The following is a 6,000-nucleotide window of genomic DNA, read 5'->3' on the forward strand; positions in this document are numbered from 1 at the left end:
CCATTTGCTCCTGCCCATCTACTCTCAACAGCTCGAGAGCCACTGAACCCTCTTAACTCTGTGAGGATCAAATGAGATAACATGTGAAAACACCATACCAAATGTACAAAGCTGTGCAGATGTGAAAGATGGTTATTATTACAGCATGGATACAACTTGCTTTTATAGCCACTTTTATTGGCATGGTTGCCTTTTAAATGGAGTCATCTGTGTGAATTAACAAACACAAAACCAGATCTGTAAAAACTATTGCACATATTTAAAGTCTCTTAAACCCAAATGTAGGTAAAATCTCATCATACTTCTGCGCTGGCAGGAATTAAATCTAAATATTTATGTAGTGCTCTCTTGTCCCAAACATTGTGCAAAGATTCAGGATCTTAAATGGTGCCAAACCATAGTGAAGATCATAGCTCTTGTCATTGATCATTGGCTCTCACTGGATAATATGGAGTTGGCCATTGTCCAGCTAGCTTGGTCCTACTATCCTCTGCTCCTCCACTGTTTCTAGTTCATGCTTGGTGTTAGGAATCTTTGAAAGGCCTGGGGGGCCAACCATTCAGCCTCTCTGGCTGCACCACACAGACACCCTCTTGTCTTGCCAGGTTCTGTGTCTCACTGCACCTTCTGAATCCTGACCTCTTTCCAATATTGAGAAAACTTTTCCTTTTCCCTTTTGCTGCCCTAGAAGGTACTCTGGCTATCCCATCTGCCTTCAGCCCACATGGACCTACCTCTTCAGTGAGTGTAGGCATTGCCAAGAGTCAGGAAGAGCTGTAGAATCCAAGCAGCTTGTGTTCTGTGCCCTTTAAGATATTAAGGGTTTGTCTGCCTTCTTGAAACTATTGAGGTGTACATAGAGCAAAATACAAATCAAAGATTCAAAAAATTATTCTACTCCAGTGGCATAACAAAGGCCTTCTCTTGGCTTCAGCAGGGCAGAGTTTTGGTGAGTACACTCCAGATTGTATGTCTTTTTATCTGGGTGAATAAAGCACACAACATTATATTCTTGATTTTTTTGGCTGTACATAGACTAAAGAACTGTTTTTCTATTTTCAACCAGCTGCTATAATTTCAACATAAGAGAAAAAGGAAAACACTTCTTCATTAACTCTAAAAAGCAATAATTATAATAGTTTATAATTTACACCTGTTGATAAATACCCCCATAACATTAGTGAACACTGCTTCTCTGGATTGGTTATTGTATTTGGATTTTTATAGCAACATTCAAACTACAAGGAAGCTAAGTTGTTTTTTGTTTGTGCTGTTTAGGGGATGGGTGTTGGGAACCACTGGTTTTGTTGATTAAACTAATCAGAAATTAATTGCTGTAAGTTAAATGCATAGCTGTTTGGAATTTAATCGCTAAATTTTAAGGATAGAAAATGTTAAAAATTTTTAATATGGAAAATTTCAGAAATATTTAAAAGTACAGAGAAGAGAATAGTCTAACACTCATATACTCACCAACCAGCTTAATTATTAACTCATGGCCAATCTTGTTTTATTTTTATCCCCTCATTTTCCTTCTCTCTATCCCTTTTCCAGTTATTTTGAAGCCAATCCTAGACATCATATAATTTATCTGTAAATATTTCAGTAGATATCTATATGGTAAAGAACTTAAAAAAATCAACATAATCTCAACGCAGTCATTGCTCTTAAAAGTTAAACAGTGATGAAAGAACACTTTGTGTCCTTATCTTGTCTCTTTATTTAAAATTTAATATTAAATTTATGTCAAAGCGTAAATCTTCACACACTAACATATACTGAAGGATATCCTGGATATGTTGTTAAGTGAAAGCGCAAATATTAGAATAATTTTTATAACATGGTTCAATTTCTATTTTAAAAGATTGTAAATAGCTACATCTATTTTTGTTTAAACATATAAAGGGATAGACACATATAAAACGAAGAACAAAACTGGTTCTCAAACCAAGAGCAGTTGTGACTTTTAAAGTAAGAATAATCACAGTTGGTATTGGAGATGGATATAGGACTCTCACTTTGAACCTATTGTTTAGTGTTTTTTATTTATAAAATATATGTGTATTACTTTTGGAATTAAGTTTTCAAAAAAGAATTCATGAAAGGGAGAACTTAAATTATGTCAATATGAGAAATGAGAGATTCTCAGATCAGGATGTCCTGTCCAAATATTGTCCCTCAGTTGGATAATCTCACTCCTGGGTTAATAAGAGTAGCAGCTAGCATGTACAGAGTGTTGGCTATGTGCCAGACACTTTGACAAATGCTTTCAATCTGATTATTTGTTTCTCACCATAACCCGTTGAGGTGGGTATTCCCATTTCACATAGGAAGAAGCATGATCTAGAGCAGTTAAATAGCTTGCTAGAGTTTGGAAGAGGCTGACCAGGCTTGGAAGTGAGGTGCTGGGACTCCCCTGCCCATGTACTTCATTGATCATTCCACTTCACTTAGAGCTGAAGGTGTCACTGTTATAGAATGAGTTTTGTTATTTCAGCTTATACTTGTTTAACTCTTTTGTTGTTTCGTGTCCATATTAGCTTAATTGTTATTTTACTATATTTTATTTTACTATAAACTCAATAGCTCAGGCAAGACCAAGTAGTAATGCCTCTCATTTCCCCCCTTATCTGTAGAATCTGGCCTGAAGGACTAAGGGGAGAAACAACCTCAAAAGAACTTCATGCTTTTCTGATATGAGAAACATTTAAATAATAGGCAGGTGGTTCTTGTCAATAGTGGCTTTCTGTGCAGTTATCCAGCAGCCTAACTTTTCTTTCTTGCTGAAAATTGTTATAAAGCTCTTCTTCATTTATCTGTTCCATAAACAGGACAAAGGGATTACAAGTGTATGGGAATAGAAGTGCCCAGCACTTTTATTTGGGATACATTTCAAATCATAGATGTAGACAAGCTATAACTATCTTTTAAAAAAAGTTGTATGGTTTAGTCCTTGCATACTGTAGCAAATTTATTTTTCACAACTTGACCTTAGCATTCACAATGCTTTGGGCTTTTTCAGGCCTTTTGTTGTCGTTCAGGAATAACAAATTAACTTTATTATGTAACATAAAAAATGCAATAGGAAAGCAAAATAGCCTATATAACAAAATACCTACATACACACATACTATGATACATAAATTATTTATGTATTCTAAACATTATTATATCCCTTACCTACTAGGGATAATTGAGATATGACTGAGTATCCAAAAGAAAACTGTCTCTAACTAAGGAAAATTGATCCTTACAAAAATTGGCTGAAATTATTCAAGTAATTTTTTTAAAAGATGAGTGTTTTGAAATTTTCTATCCTTTGCACTCCTTTTTTCTATCCATCCTGTCAGGGAGCCATAGGAGCTTAAAAGATTTTTGAGAAAATGCCCGTCTTCCAGAACTTAGACCACTTGATGTCCCTCTTTACACACAGTGAAAAAGTACAGCGAGTATGAACTACTTCACACACTGCAGGAAGATACTGTCCAATCCTGCTTGTATTATTAAAATAAGATTTGAGACTTTAATCATTTAGATTTAAATTTTTGCTCTTCAGGTAATCTGAATGGTAGGTCACTCTAGTGGGTAGTTCACAGTGTTTGGTGAAATAAATTTAATATTAATTCTTCTCCAAATGTATAGCTCTACTCTGTGTCTCTGTATGGATACTCCAAAGAGGTATTTTGAGAATCTTACAAGTACTTTTTTTTTAACATCTTTATTGGAGTATAATTGCTTTATAATGGTGTGTTAGTTTCTGCTTTATAGCAACGTGAATCCGCTATACATATACATAAAAATATGGAACGCTTCACGAATTTGCGTGTCATCCTTGCACAGGGACCATGCTAATCTCCGTATCGTTCCAATTTTAGTATATGTGCTGCCGAAGCCAGCACACAAGTACTTATAATTATGTTTGGTGAGATGTTTTAAAATCAATTATAACTCCTTTAGGAGGTCCTGGGGGACTTTTAGCTCTGAAGGGGGAAGAATTTTCCGCCGCCTAATGTCAGGAAATGTACATGCTTTGCAAACTCTTTAGTTAGTTCAGAAACCATATTGTAGGAAACCCAGTTCTGTAACCTGCCCTCTAGGTAGGTCTCACATCAGTGTCTGGGGAAATTCGTGAGTTTAGGACTGATAAACTGAAACCTTATTCCTCCAAGGAGATGTTTTCCTGTGACTTACAAACCATGATTGGTTTTTTAGTTAATTCTTCCTCTGGATTATCTTGCAGTTGTTGCTAGATAGTAAGTGTCCAGATATGGGTGTTTGGTTGTGTGATAAATGTAACTTTAATGTAAAGCATTTTGGCAGAGGAAGATTCTGTAAGGTCATGGTTTTCATGATATTTTAAGTGTTAGGGCTGGAAATTTTCTTAAAGATCTCTACTCAACTCTTTAACTCATTAGGAAACTGGCTCCAGCAAATTTAAGCAGCTAGTGGCAATTCCAGGACTGGAGAGATCATATTGAACCATGGTTAGGTGTTTTGGCTCTGAAGTCCCACAGTCCGCCCCTGCCACTTATTAGCTGTGTGACCTTGTGCAAGTCATATCACCTCTCTGTGCTTCAGTTTCCACATCTGAAAATAGGATAGTCATAGTACATAGTTTGCAGGGATATCATAAGGATTAAATACATGAATATGAGTTAAACATTTACCACAGTGCCTGGTATACATTGAGTACTGAATAAATGCTGTTAGAATTAGAATTCATGTTTCTTACCTCTCAGTTGATTGCTTTATAGTTGTGCCACATTGTTTCTCCTGACATCCCTTAAATATATTTGATATAGCATTAAAAATGTTTCATTAGTGTTATTTCTTATTAGAATTGATAAAATATTTTAGAAAAGAACACATATTTAACAAGTATCATGACTGTTTTTTTTTCTGTGTGAGAGATGACCATGTAATAAATGAAGAATTTGGAATGAAATGAAAAAATTAAATGATGTATGTCTGAGTATATTCAGATAGTATTTTATTATTCCTTTTTTTTGAATTTTATTTTATTTATTTTTTTATACAGCAGGTTCTTATTATTTATCCATTTTGTACATATTAGTATATAGACGTCAATCCCAATCTCCCAATTCATCACACACACACCCAACCCCCACTGCCGCTTTCACGCCTTGGTGTCCATACGTTTGTTTTCTACATCTGTGTCTCTATTTCTGCCCTGCAAACCGGTTCATCTGTACCATTTTTCTAGGTTCCACATATATGCGTTAATATACGATATTTGTTTGTCTCTTTCTGACTTCACTCTGTATGACAGTATCTAGATTCATCGACGTCTCTACAAATGACCCAACTTTGTTCCTTTTTCTGACGGAGTAATATTCCATTGTATATATGTACCACATCTTCTTTTTTTTTTTGTGGTACGCGGGCCTCTCACTGTTGTGGCCCCTCCCGTTGCAGAGCATAGGCTCCGGACACACAGGCTCAGCAGCCATGGCTCACAGGCCCAGCCGCGGGTATATGCCCAGTAGTGGGATTGCTGGGTCATATGGTAATTCTATTTTTAGTTTTTTAAGGAACCTCCATACTGTTCTCCATAGTGGCTGTATCAATTTACATTCCCACCAACAGTACAAGAGCGTTCCCTTATCTCCACACCCTCTCCAGCATTTGTAGTTTGTAGATTTTTTCTGATGATGCCCATTTGAACTGGTGTGAGGTGATACCTCATTGTAGTTTTGATTTGCATTGCTCTAACAATTAGTGATGTTGAGCAGCTTTTCATGTGCTTCTTGGCCATCTGTATGTCGTCTTTGGAGAAATGTCTACTTAGGTTTCTGCCGATTGTTTGATTGGGTTGTTTATTTTTTTAATATTGAGCTGCACGAGCTGTTTATATATTTTGGAGATTAATCCTTTGTCCGTTGATTCGTTTGCAAATATTTTCTCCCATTCGGAGGATTGTCTCTTCGTCTTGTTTGTAGTTTCCTTTGCTTTGCAAAAGCTTTTAAGTTTCATTAGGTC

The 6,000-nt window shown here is 36.0% G+C and overlaps 1 non-coding gene across 1 annotated transcript; it reads right to left on the reverse strand.

Annotated features, from left to right (window-relative positions):
• Positions 1 to 3,795: 3,795 nt before the first annotated feature.
• On the reverse strand, positions 3,796 to 3,899 carry LOC112065244 (U6 spliceosomal RNA). The gene has a single exon (XR_002891924.1). It is a non-coding gene; the product is annotated as a U6 spliceosomal RNA (small nuclear RNA).
• Between the last annotated feature and the right edge of the window lie 2,101 nt (positions 3,900 to 6,000).

The sequence above is a fragment of the Physeter macrocephalus genome, chromosome 17 (assembly GCF_002837175.3).
Source record: "Physeter macrocephalus isolate SW-GA chromosome 17, ASM283717v5, whole genome shotgun sequence".
Classification (NCBI taxonomy): Eukaryota; Metazoa; Chordata; class Mammalia; order Artiodactyla; family Physeteridae; genus Physeter; species Physeter macrocephalus.